We start from the raw sequence: 13,195 nt of genomic DNA, 5'->3' as shown, positions 1-13,195 counted from the left end.
TTTCCTACATATTCCGCTATAAACGAAACAACCTCGAATATTATAAAAAAACCCCATATAAATATATTTTCACAAATCAATTTTACTGTCAACTTGAACAGTGCGTGCAAATTCCTTTTTTTAATTACATTTTTTTGATATAACGGAACACTTTCCATACTTTTCCATGCTAAATTAACTTTGATATAAAAAATAAAAATTAACATGCTCTGTGCTTAATCATGGTATCATTATGAAAAAACGAACAATGTCCATGTATTATTCTTCTACTTCATGAATATCAAAGAAAATGTTCCTATGAATCCCTTGATTCATAAAAATTATTACTTCGTACCCAATTATGTATTCGGACACCATTCGATTAAGAAAAAGAAGAGAGAAATATGATAAATACTCACGAATTATCCATCCAAAACCGTACACATCATCAGATATACATAGCCTTACGACGAACTGAAGTTAATAAAAACGAAAACACTTATCACTTCTGACTGATCTCTGTGTATGAATCGATGAGTTTCAAAAGTTCCAATGAGGAAAAGATTGATTTTTAACGAAAATAAGGAATTATTCACAGAAATAAGGAAAATGTTTACAACGAACTGTTAACACTGTATCAAGAGTGTTATATATAACGGTTATAACAAACAAATTAGCCATGGCATAAAACTTCTATTGAGCGACTCTTCATATTGTAGTTCAGACTTCTGCCGACAGGTCGCTACCTATCGAAATATACAACTAGTATCGGTTTGAAACAACTGACTCGTGATAAAGACAGCTATTCAAAAGCTTTTTGAAATAATTGAATAATAAAATTTGGAAGAAAATATGTTTTGTCGTTTTTTATGCTGTGGTACCGGTGAATTACGATTGAGTTTGAGCGCCCTCTGCACTATAATTGGGTAGCCAGACAGTTCAACTTCGGCGCCCTATTCCAACTTTTTATGCCCGTTTTCTCCAACGTTAATCTGAGTTTAAACTCGGTTCATCCTACCTCGAAACTATATTAAAAAAATTGAACTGAGTTTAAACTGCGTCGGAGAAAACGGCCATAAAAAATGACCGATTTGTGACCGATTCATTAAAATGGCCGCCGTTTGTTTCTCGTAGAATTTCGAGTTTGTAACAACGGTTTGTTTAAACAAAGACTAAAAAAGTAAATGAAAGAAATAATAGAAAAATTGACACGAGAATATAATTAAATTTTTTATTATATTGGCATAAAATATGTGCGTGTGTAAGTTTTCAATAAGAAAATGTATTGAATACAGAAATATAATATAAAAAAACTGACAATTGTTTACATGTATATGCACTAGTCGAGATGGCTTTTATGAGAGTGAGATCATTACAATTAACAAAAAAAAACGAAAAACATGTATAAAATATGTCAAACAAATTTGATATTGAATAATAAAAATTTAATTATTACGTTAATCTTGTGTTGTGACGCGCGACTGAAATAAAAACATGCCCAAATAAAATTATAATCAAAACAGTTAGCAAAATTTGTGACCAATTCGTGACCATTCAAAAAATGACGGTCATTTTGCAACTATGTAGACGAATTCCGTCATTTGACGCAGTCAATTGACGTTAAACAAAAAGACGGTCATTTTGACTTTGAAAAAACGCTTTAAAAAAAATGACGTCGCAAGACCGTCAAATGACGGTCATTTTAGTGTCATTTGACCAGACATGAAAATGACCGTCCTTTGGCAACTCTAGGACCGTGCTGTTGTCTTTCAACGGGAGTATAAGTGCTCATCATGCGGAATGCCATTTCGTGATTTTTTGGTATACCTGAAAAACTGAGAAATCTAATTTGAATTTTTCTTTTTTTCGAATTCTACTGTTCCTCTAGCGCGTACCAGCGTGAGTAGAATAATTTTTTAAAATGTACCAGGTGATTTATAAAAACAATATAAAATTTAATTATTACGTTAATCTTGTGTTGTGACGCGCGACTGAAATAAAAACATGCCCAAATAAAATTATAATCAAAACAATTAGCAAAATTTGTGACCAATTCGTAACCATTCAAAAAATGACGGTCATTTTGCAACTATGTAGACGAATTCCGTCATTTGACGCAGTCAATTGACGTTAAACAAAAAGACGGTCATTTTGACTTTGAAAAAACGCTTTAAAAAAAATGACGTCGCAAGACCGTCAAATGACGGTCATTTTAGTGTCATTTGACCAGACATGAAAATGACCGTCCTTTGGCAACTCTAGGACCGTGCTGTTGTCTTTCAACGGGAGTATAAGTGCTCATCATGCGGAATGCCATTTCGTGATTTTTTGGTATACCTGAAAAACTGAGAAATCTAATTTGAATTTTTCTTTTTTTCGAATTCTACTGTTCCTCTAGCGCGTACCAGCGTGAGTAGAATAATTTTTTAAAATGTACCAGGTGATTTATAAAAACAATATAAAATTTAATTATTACGTTAATCTTGTGTTGTGACGCGCGACTGAAATAAAAACATGCCCAAATAAAATTATAATCAAAACAATTAGCAAAATTTGTGACCAATTCGTAACCATTCAAAAAATGACGGTCATTTTGCAACTATGTAGACGAATTCCGTCATTTGACGCAGTCAATTGACGTTAAACAAAAAGACGGTCATTTTGACTTTGAAAAAACGCTTTAAAAAAAATGACGTCACAAGACCGTCAAATGACGGTCATTTTAGTGTCATTTGACCAGACATGAAAATGACCGTCCTTTTGCAACTCTAGGACCGTGCTGTTGTCTTTCAACGGGAGTATTAGTGCTCATCATGCGGAACGCCATTTCGTGATTTTTTGGTATACCTGAAAAACTGAGAAATCTAATTTGAATTTTTCTTTTTTTCGAATTTTCCTCTAGCGCGTACCAGCGTGAGTAGAATAATTTTTTAAAATGTACCAGGTGATTTACAAAAACAATATATATTGAAAAATGTGCACAAATTTGTTTACATCCTTCTTGATGTTATATCATCTCAGCCACGCCTCCATGAAAAATCTTAATTCCCAATAAACAATGAAAATGAAAAAAATTCAAACACTATACCACTATAGTAAAAAGAAGAAAACATAGAAACCTTCTGCTACGGCACGTATCAGAATCGCTGCTGACGCACTAAGCTTCTTTGCGGAACTGTATCAGAATTATAAACAAGATCGTCATCGTTTCTGTTAAACACTTCTTTATATAAATGATAAAAATAATGGGAAATCAATGTAAACATTTCGTTTATTTTAAAACTATAAAGCTTTATTTATTGATCTTTAACGGTCTAACGAGAATGTGTACCACGTACCACTTCCGGTGAAGTGAAAATTGTACAACGCCATCTGGTTTTTTATTCATACCCCAATCTTAAAAGAAGTACTTCCGCGGTTTCACTTTCTCGTAATCACTGGACCACTTAAGACGTAAGTAGCCTTTGTTGATAATAATCCGAATTGAGTAGCATATATTATATCCGAATTGAGTAGCATATATTATATATATATGATTTTCACAACGAATAATAATTGTTATTCTTTTCTAGATTGTTGGAACGAGCAAAATGGTCCATGATATGGTAGTGGATAACGAACCGAGCGGCAAGGGCGAGGCACATTCTGGAGCTGGAGCTCCGCCACCACAGCAGCCTGCTGGAGTTCCACCACCACAGCAGCCTGCTGGAGCTCCGCCACCACAGCAGCCAGCTGAGGAGCAACCCCTGCAACATCCTGGGGAGCAGCGAGAAGGCGAGCAGCTTGAGGAGAAAAAAAAACGTAAGTGAAAAGAAAGTTGAAAATAAAAATCTAATTCCTTATTCCTTTTCCTTATAAAAAAGTTCTTCGATTTTAGTACACAGTAAAGCACAGTGCAACACAATACCGATGTAAGAAGTGAGCACTGTATTGCACTGTGCCAAGTGTGCTTCGATTGATTAGAATGCACCCAAGGTATTAGTCCCAGCGTTGTCATGATAAACCGTGCTTTCGAATAAAAACAAAACCAGACCTGGTTGCCTACTTATTTACAATCAAGACTGCGGTTCAGTCTGGCTCTCTATTTTGTTGGGAAGCAGCCTCTGTTAAAATAGGATACACCCAACGCAATGGAACATAGTACTCACCACTTCCAGTTCATTTTGTGTTGCATTTCCTTTGTATTTGAACTAAGTGGAGAAACTTCCATTTGTAAACTTGGCGTAAACTCTCTCATGCTATTTCCATGATGAACCTCAAATAGCAAACTTTGGTTCTCCATTTCAGGCACTGCGATACACTATTCGGTATGAATTTTTAACTGCGAAGACCCTCTACAAGGTGTACGCTGTACCCAAAATGAGAAACCAAGGTGCTTATCCATTTTTACAGGGCACATTTGATACAATACAACACAGTACTTGCTATGTTAGCATTGTGTTTAATTGTACACCAAGCAGGGGAACTTCAAGTTTTCTATATATTAGATTTGGTGTAACTGACCCATCATGTGGCTATGCGGAACCTGAAATATAAAATCTTGGTTTTCTATGCGTTAGATAGTTTTTATTATATTCATTGGGCAGTTTATGCCAGGATATGAAGGCAGATTTTTCTCAAAATTACTTCTGTTTCCCGTCGAAAATCCTTAAAACAATTTATTTGTCAATTTTAGATCGAGGCACGAGAGCGGGCTGGCGGGTCCGCCAGCAAATGAAAATAAACTTTGTCGCCCAGCTCAACGAGCGGGTGGGGACGATAATGGCCGAAAGGTACCGCGGTCATCAGCGACGTGGTCGTGGCGGCCGGGGACGAGGTAAGGAAAATTTACATAATTGAACACATATGTAGACAATTAACATTTTATTTTCAAAAAAAAAAATCATTCGCACAGTATTCTCATTGTTTTTCATTTTTATCTGTTTTAGGCTCATCATGATGTCCCGGTGTTTTTTTTTTTTTAATTTCAAAATAAATAATAAATTGATATAAAGTTATAAATCTTTCGTTTTCATAATTTTCTTAATCTCCTATCATGATGTCCCGGTGTTTTTTTTTTTTAATTTCAAAATAAATAATAAATTGATATAAAGTTATAAATCTTTCGTTTTCATAATTTTCTTAATCTCCTAATTCCGTGTTGTCTTTTTTCTCAATTTTCGTATATAATTATTAAGAAGTCTTATTCTGTGAGAATGATCTACGCGAGAAAATAATCTATCTATCCGAGAAAATGACAGTTGGATAAATGTTGAAAATTCGGAACATTTGCGATTGTTGAGCGATGCTGGCATTCAGAAATTTTAACGGAAATAATTGATAATCAATAAATAGAACGTATATGACAGTGAAAGAATTTGGCTGGGGGAATCCCAGCCAAATCCCACTACCTTTACTGAACATCAGTGAATTATCGGCCGTCGGTAACTTTTAAAAATTATCATCAAATTTTTTGATCAAACTTATTTTCCGTTCTGTAATCTGTAATAATAAAGAACATAATTGAACTCACTTTAAAATTATACAAAACTTGACTGGGACTCGCAGCAAAAATGAGACTATAAACGGATGTAAAGGAAACAAATCAACAGAGTGTGGAATGCGAAATTGGAACAGTGGTTGATCTGTCGTAAAATACTCCGTGAATAATGCTCTTTAATGTATGCTGGATCTCGATGTCCAAACTCCCAAGACCATCGTTCGGCATGTACGTCGCCATGAAACGATGGATAACACCCAGATGCGCTAGTAGCGGCTGGTTCAATTCTAACTTACGAATTCGAAACTCGACCAACTAGAAATTAAAAAAATCTTAGTTCATTTGCCTTTACGTGTTGTCCTTTTGATAGTGAATTTTTACAAATACAATTGAAACGTTCAAAACATTTGAAGCACTTTCGACAACAAAAGTATTTAAGCAAATTCTACTTACATCTCTCACAATTTACCACTTCGGTTCGTTTTTCGGAAACTGAAAACCGAATAGCTTGCCTTGCTACGCCAGACTTATCAGCACGACCAGCAACAGGACCGCGAAGCATATCCTATTTTTCACCATTTTTCCCATCATCGTAACCAGAGGATCTAAGAAAATGCGGAAAGAATAATTATGTTTTTGATTAATCATCGAGAAAAAAAGCTTATTGCTAATTCACGAGCTGAATTGCTACTTTGAATGATTCGAAATGTATATTTTCAATCACTTTTGACTAAAATATCCTGACAAATGAATAAAATTATATCTCAAGTTACTTATGATAAGAGAATAGATAAATTCTCACCCAAATATTTGTTGACACCGAGAATATTGAGGATTCGAAGATACCAATAAGTACAATCGATGCAATACATGCCACGTGCAATGTCGAAAGTACCCGATCACAACCGTAATATGAGACCGATTTGGAATAATATTATTGCCGCTGCGTCGCAAGGATTCCCCATTTTCCACGCCCAGACGCTGAACTTGTGCGATAATTTGGCGGGTTCGAATGTCGCGATTTCTCGTACTTTTTCACAACCGAGTGTGCATATGTATGCAATCTCATAAATTTCAGCCCATGATGGACAATCGGCCATGCGGATGAGAATGCAATACGAGAAGAGTAGTATCATATAACCAATCTGTAATTAAATAAAATTATTTTTCACCACAAAATAACAGCACACAGTTTTGTGATGAATAATGGCTATTAATCTCAGTTTGAAGCTTAATTTACTGCGTTGACTTCCGTGCTCATATCGCTTAGTCAATTCCATCTAAAGTGAGCTCGAATATTAGTTTTCCAACTTTATTCTTCAAAAACGTGACAAAATTTATTTTATTATGACTCTTTTCAAAATCAAGTCATCTTTCGATCCTATTAACTTCGAAATCACTCTTTTCAAAATCGAGTCATCCTTCTATCCTAACAACTTCGAAAATTCGTCGTTCGCCACAGAATAAAACAAATGTTTCAACTCACAGCATTGGCCCAAAATTTGGTGATTTGTAATATTCAGAAAAGAATTCATACGCCCGATGAAGATTATCGTCGTTATCGGTTGGTATTCTTTCGTTTTCCTTAACAATTTTTTCTTTCACGATAGCTGGATTGTGGTCGCTGCCAATGAGAGCCTGTGGGAAAAGAGTGCATTACGAGACAGAAAAAAGCAAGTAAAAAAGAACGGGGAAATAGTGTCCAGTGTTGAAACACCAGTTTTATTTATATCAATTGGTTAGAAAATTTCGTACGCTCGGTTAGTCGATTCCGTTAACACCAACAAAAGTCAAAATGTTACAGACAATCGTGAATTTGACGTTGCAAACAACCATCATGAGTATTAGACAATTTCAAATATTGTATTTTATCAATTTTTTCAACCTTTCCTTGTTTAACCAGCTCGATACGAAAATTCGGGAGAATCGAAGGGTATAGCTCAACATCCGGTCCCGGGGAAATCCCCTGTTTCGAGTCGCTCGCCTCATTCTCATCCTCCAAAGCAATGAGATTTCTGAATCTGTGGCATGAGTTGGAGTTCCTCCCGAGTCTTGAACTGGAGCCTCGTTATGTTATAAGCCCGAGCACAACCTGCAATTTTCGGTTCCAGAAAAAATCAACTTTTTTGTTAGAAAAGTAACTAACTAAAAACGAAACACAACGTGACAAAGAAATTTTGTTTTTTTTCAATATGACGAAACAAAAATCTAACAATTCCAAAGCTGTAAATAAAAAAATGCTTCTTTGAACCTGATTTTAACCCATATGTATTAGAATCAATAATTAATAAAATATTTCGTTTCCTATAGTCAAATGCAATCATTTTATTTTTTCGGTTCAACTGTAAATAAAGCTCAATCAAAGGACAATCAAATGTCCGATCAAATATTATTGAAACTTCATAGTGATAATCACTGAAATATAAGATGATTCTTTTCTATGTTGTTTCCGATATATGTACTTCTACTCGATTTCACAATAAATAAATTTGATTCAAAAATCACATTATTGTTGTGGAATACATAAGGCAAAGATCACTTTCGTAATATATTAGCAATACAGTCTCATCAATGGTTTCTTTCCATTCTCTGTCTTATAAACACACCTGAATTATCGATGAAGTATATTCCACACTCACTGATAGTTTTGAAATTGTGATAAAATATTTCGCATATAAAATCATTTCCTAATAGTCAAATGCAATCATTTTATTTTTTCGGTTCAACTGTAAATAAAGCTCAATCAAAGGACAATCAAATGTCCGATCAAATATTATTGAAACTTCATAGTGATAATCACTGAAATATAAGATGATTCTTTTCTATGTTGTTTTATGTACTTCTACTCGATTTCACAATAAATAAATTTGATTCAAAAATCATATTATTGTTGTGGAATACATAAGGCAAAGATCACTTTCGTAATACATTAGCAATACAGTCTCATCAATAGTTTCTTTCCATTCTCTGTCTAATAAACATACCTGAATTATCGATGAAGTATATTCCACACTCATCGATAGTTTTGGAATTGTGAATTTAAAAAAATACTTACCCAATATTATGTTTGCTGATATTCTCAGTGACCCTATAGATGGTAATTCATGTCCATGAGCCTTATCGTGCCTCAGATTGACGATCCATTCAGGAATTTTCAATTGCTTGGCAATTTGAAACATGGATATTTTGTTTTGTGTGTCCAATGTTTGAAATTTGATCCAAAATCTCATTATCCAAAATCTCATTATCGTTGTGAAATACATAATGCAGAGATCATTTTTGTTGTACATTGACTATACAGCCTTATCACTGTGTTCTTCCCAGTCTCTGTCTCGTAAACACACTTGAATTATTGATAAAGTATTTTTCACACTCACCGGTAGTTTTGGAATTGTGAATTTAAAAAAATACTTACCCAATATTATGTTTGCCGCTATTCTCAGTGACCCTATAGATGGTAATTCATGTCCATCTTTTGGTTTTTGTGTATCTATTGGTTTTTCATGTATAATTACGGATTTTCATCTCAACAGATACAGACACCAAATTTTCGAAAACGTTCGAAATATTAATTTTCCTTGTTTGCATGTAAATTAACCAAGCTCACCGTAAATTATTATCTTCGAGTCCATCGCAAAGTGCAGATGCTGAAAACAATTTACCCCGAGATTTGGGGGTTATGATAACATTCTTCCTTTTTCTTTCATCTATTTTTATGTCAATGAAAAATACACACGGTTAAAGGAATAAGGTGAAACAAAAGGGAGCGATAATGAAAATCCTCGAAATGCCCCTTTTTTGACAACTGTAAAATAATAAAGATGGAAAAATAATGTTAGAGCACGTCGTTTGACGTTCTCAACGAATTCAGACTGTCCTAACGGCATACTAACGGGTCCGACCGTTCCGAGAGAGAAGTACATCTATGCTAACGTCTTTTTCTATTTGATTTGTGCGCACGCGCATTTTTTGACAATCGCTCTACCGTTGTAAGGGTTGTAAGGAGCTATATAAAATTAGCCCCTCGATTTTGACTTTTACCATTGTTTTTTTATTCATTCTGATTGTTTGGCGTTAGTTTGTGAATGGTTGATTCATTTAAACGTTTGTTTGACAATATTTGTTGACAAACAAACGAAACAAAAAATAGCGTTAAATTAGCCGCTACTGTTTTAAAATTGATTTTTTCACACGCCAATCGATTCGGAATCGTTTGTTTGAAACAAATAATATTGTTTGAACGTTTGTTTGATCATTGTTTATCCGAGAAATGGATAAATCAAATGTTGTCAAAATCATCCCGTTGTGGCGCTTAGCGACGAACGTAACCTATATATAATTCATGTTGTGAGTGTGACAAGACCAGACAAAACCCAGGAATCGAAGAATTTTTAGAGGACACATGGTCATGGAGAAAATCACCACTCCATAATATTCTCGGATCGATCAATAACACTCTGGCTCATGAATACAACGGCATCAAAATGTGAGTTTTAAATGTATTCAAATATTTCCGACTATAGACATGCCACTATAGTTCGCAGTTTTGTAATTGCGTCACTTTTGGTATTACAGTATCGACGAGGACGGAATCAACAATGTGAAATCCACAAAACTCGTTGAGTGAATTAACTCTCGAAGCTCGCTTGAAGCACTTTCGATATCGAAGAATACGCGAAGGCCTATCTGACCTCGAAGATCGGAGAAGTCTGAATATTTTGACGTCCACGTAACGATGGTTGCTAATCCGGAGAACTTGACCGTTCAACGTTTCGAATCTAAGTAAGGATGAATTGAAAGGTGACAATTTTTCACTTTCCTAGTCAAATTATTGCCGGAGCTGATGACTCTTTGAGACTGCGAAAAGTATTTTTAGTGCAAATCGATATATCATTTTATTTTATTCATTCAAATTTTATTCAACAATTTCATCTCGATTTTTTGATGTTCATTGAAATTATTTTGTTCATTCAAATTTTATTCAACAATTTCATCTTGATTTTTTGATATTCATTGAAATACCGATTTTTCGTTTTCTCTAAAATTTAATTTTGATTTTGAACTCCAAATGTATATAAATTAAAAATAATTCAAGATTATAAACTTCTATTTTGCTCAAATTTGATTTTTATGTGTAGAATTTGATGGTGAAACTTTGGAAAGTTTGTCAGGATTTGAAAGATTCACATCTCCCTCTCGACTCGGTCAGAGAGGGTCGACTTTAAACTGCGAAACGTAACAATGATGGTTTTTGGTATCGGTGAGTAACGTGACAGAATAAAAACCCAGAAAAAATTCTCAGTGCACCGATAAGTTAGTTTCAAATCTCGGAATATCGTTCCATGTGAATTCAGCTCGAGTTTTGCAATGTTTATTGAGTTTTTTTTATTTTTCTCTTTCCAGTGGCTACGTGCTTAACGTAACTGACAAGCAAGTGTCCATGGTTTACTTGCCGTACAATGGTTTGCTTGAGGATGTATCGTAACAATTCCGTTTGAAGTTTGAGGAGCTCCAGATTATTTGTTTTAAAGAGCAAGGCAGAAATCGAAGTTTGACAGCTTTCCATCGAACCATCAAGTTGCTTACAACCAAGAAAATTGAAAGTAAGTACAACTATTTTCCTTATTTACCCATTTATCACTATGCATTTTTTTCTTGTAACAAGTCAGAAGAGTAGCCACCAAGTATAGGTAGAATATATTCGAAAAGCCTTAGAGAAAAATATTTAAATTTCAATCCATTCAAGAATGCAAATAATTATGACGGAACAAATGTTTTTAAAAGATTTTTAATTTTACGAAAATACATATCTTAACATTGTTCATTTTATCAATCGGAATTAATATCGTTACAGTTTTGGAGTGATAAAAAAACTTCTACGAGTAGTTAATTCTTCTACTAATTATAGAATAAAGTCAAAGTTTATTAGAAAGAATATTGCTAATTTTTCATGGGAACGACTCAATTACATTTTATTTTTTGTTCATATAAAAATCCCAATGTTATCAATGATATTTTCTCCACAGACACACTTGACATTCGGCAAAGACTTCAGTCAGGCGATTGAATTGGAGCAAGTAGCACAGCAAGACGCAGAAAAAGATCGTTTCCTGGTAGAAAGAGAGCAGAACAGCAAAAGAGAGCGTCGATTATCAGCGCCGAGGGTGACGCCCAGGCGGCCAGTTTATTGGCAATATTGCCCGGAGACGCGGATGATGGTCTCGTCGAATTGAGAAGAATCGAAGCCAATTATTGCGGTCAAGAAATGTCGCTTATTTGCCTTCGAGCCAAAATGTCCTGCTCAATCTTCAACAGTTGATGACTAAAAATATGATGCAATGAAGAAAACTGAATGCGACTGAAAATCATGTGCAGGAAACAAAGCATTTGTCGCAGCTTTTTTTCTATGTAAACGTCTTCTTAACAATTCGAAAAGAAGAATACGCGAGTACAGTATTTTAAGCGTTCGCAATTTGAATTTCGCGAGATTCAAGTTCGAAATTATTTTGTAGATTCACGTACTTTGTTTTACATTTTTTTGTTTTCTAACTTTTTTCTTTACCAATGTGCGATGATAAATGAAAAGTCCAAAGCTTCGGGTTTTTTCCTCGCGATTTTTACTCAAATTTTTCAGCACACCTAGGAAATAAGAAGGACAGAAAAAGAAAGGGTTCAATAAACTAATAAATTGATCTCATTAAGGTTTCATTTCTTCTCCAAAAATGTTTGCAAGTTTATCTTTTTCTTGTAGCGTAGTTTTTCATGTTTGTCAATGAAAGTTTTTTTTATCGTTTAATACCAATGATCTGTGAAATAAAATTTGGCTGAAGTATGACAAGTTCTTTTTATTTCAATCTGTTGGTCATTCTAGCACCCATATCGATATGGTCTCTAAAATTACAAATACTTGAACATTGATTTGCGTGTATAACTTTTTTTCACTTAAAAACTCAAATTTTTCACAATGAAGGATATTGTTTAGCTCCGTTATTATTTTTGGTTATTATGATTGTTGGAAATAGAATGTCTTATTATACCCTCCCATCCGGCGTCAATTAGAGATTTCTTCAGTTGGTTATATCGAAGAGTTTGACGCGTTTGAGAATGTAGTTTTCGATCGAGTAGTGCACGTACTTGTAATATATTGGAGTGAATACAAAGCTTCTCGACATATCTTTTGTTGAATTCTTGGATGTTTTTTTTTGTGTACGCTCCGTTTAAGTGGAAGGTGATTGATTTATAAGATTTTAAATTATCGGAGTTAAAACATTTCGCGAAGCGTATTGCATTTGGAGGTTTTCCAGATACGAAAATGATGGTAAATCTAAACATTGAGATACAACTCTTGAGGAAAAATTACAATGCAATATTACTTACATATTTTCGTAGAAAATTAGATTCCTTACACAAAAGAACCTTACGGGCAATACGTTCAGAAAAAGCGTTCAATTGGATGGAAGAAAAATTGGTGGAATTCTAATGAAAGAAACTCTATTTGATATATGCGTCATGATTTTATTTTAGTACTGCATAATAAAATCCATTATCTTCAATCTATCTGACTACGGAACAAGCCAATAAGTCAGAAGAGAAAAGCTGTTTTCTACACCATAAGAATCGTGGAACAACAGAGACACCCCTGTGGTTTTAAATATATCGTGGAAGAATGATATTCATATCTATACGATGAGCAATCTGATATGATTTTTATAATCGTTTTGTGAAACTTTGATCCAA

At 34.3% G+C, this 13,195-nt stretch overlaps 2 long non-coding RNA genes across 2 annotated transcripts; one reads left to right on the top strand and one right to left on the bottom strand.

Moving 5' to 3' along the window:
• Positions 1-5,111: 5,111 nt before the first annotated feature.
• Positions 5,112-6,591, bottom strand: LOC122414816 (uncharacterized). The gene is made up of 3 exons (XR_006261820.1): positions 6,261-6,591; positions 5,912-6,063; positions 5,112-5,773 (listed from the first exon to the last, which is right to left on the bottom strand). It is a non-coding gene; the product is annotated as an uncharacterized lncRNA (long non-coding RNA).
• A 3,227-nt stretch (positions 6,592-9,818) lies between these two features.
• On the top strand, positions 9,819-12,275 carry LOC122414759 (uncharacterized). Its single transcript, XR_006261811.1, has 5 exons — positions 9,819-9,944; positions 10,034-10,240; positions 10,597-10,718; positions 10,862-11,061; positions 11,485-12,275. It is a non-coding gene; the product is annotated as an uncharacterized lncRNA (long non-coding RNA).
• Positions 12,276-13,195: the final 920 nt, after the last annotated feature.

Source organism: Venturia canescens, chromosome 8, assembly GCF_019457755.1.
Source record: "Venturia canescens isolate UGA chromosome 8, ASM1945775v1, whole genome shotgun sequence".
NCBI lineage: Eukaryota > Metazoa > Arthropoda > Insecta > Hymenoptera > Ichneumonidae > Venturia > Venturia canescens.
The sequence above is the reverse complement of the archived record's forward strand: the minus strand, read 5'-3'. Positions and strand labels throughout refer to the sequence as shown.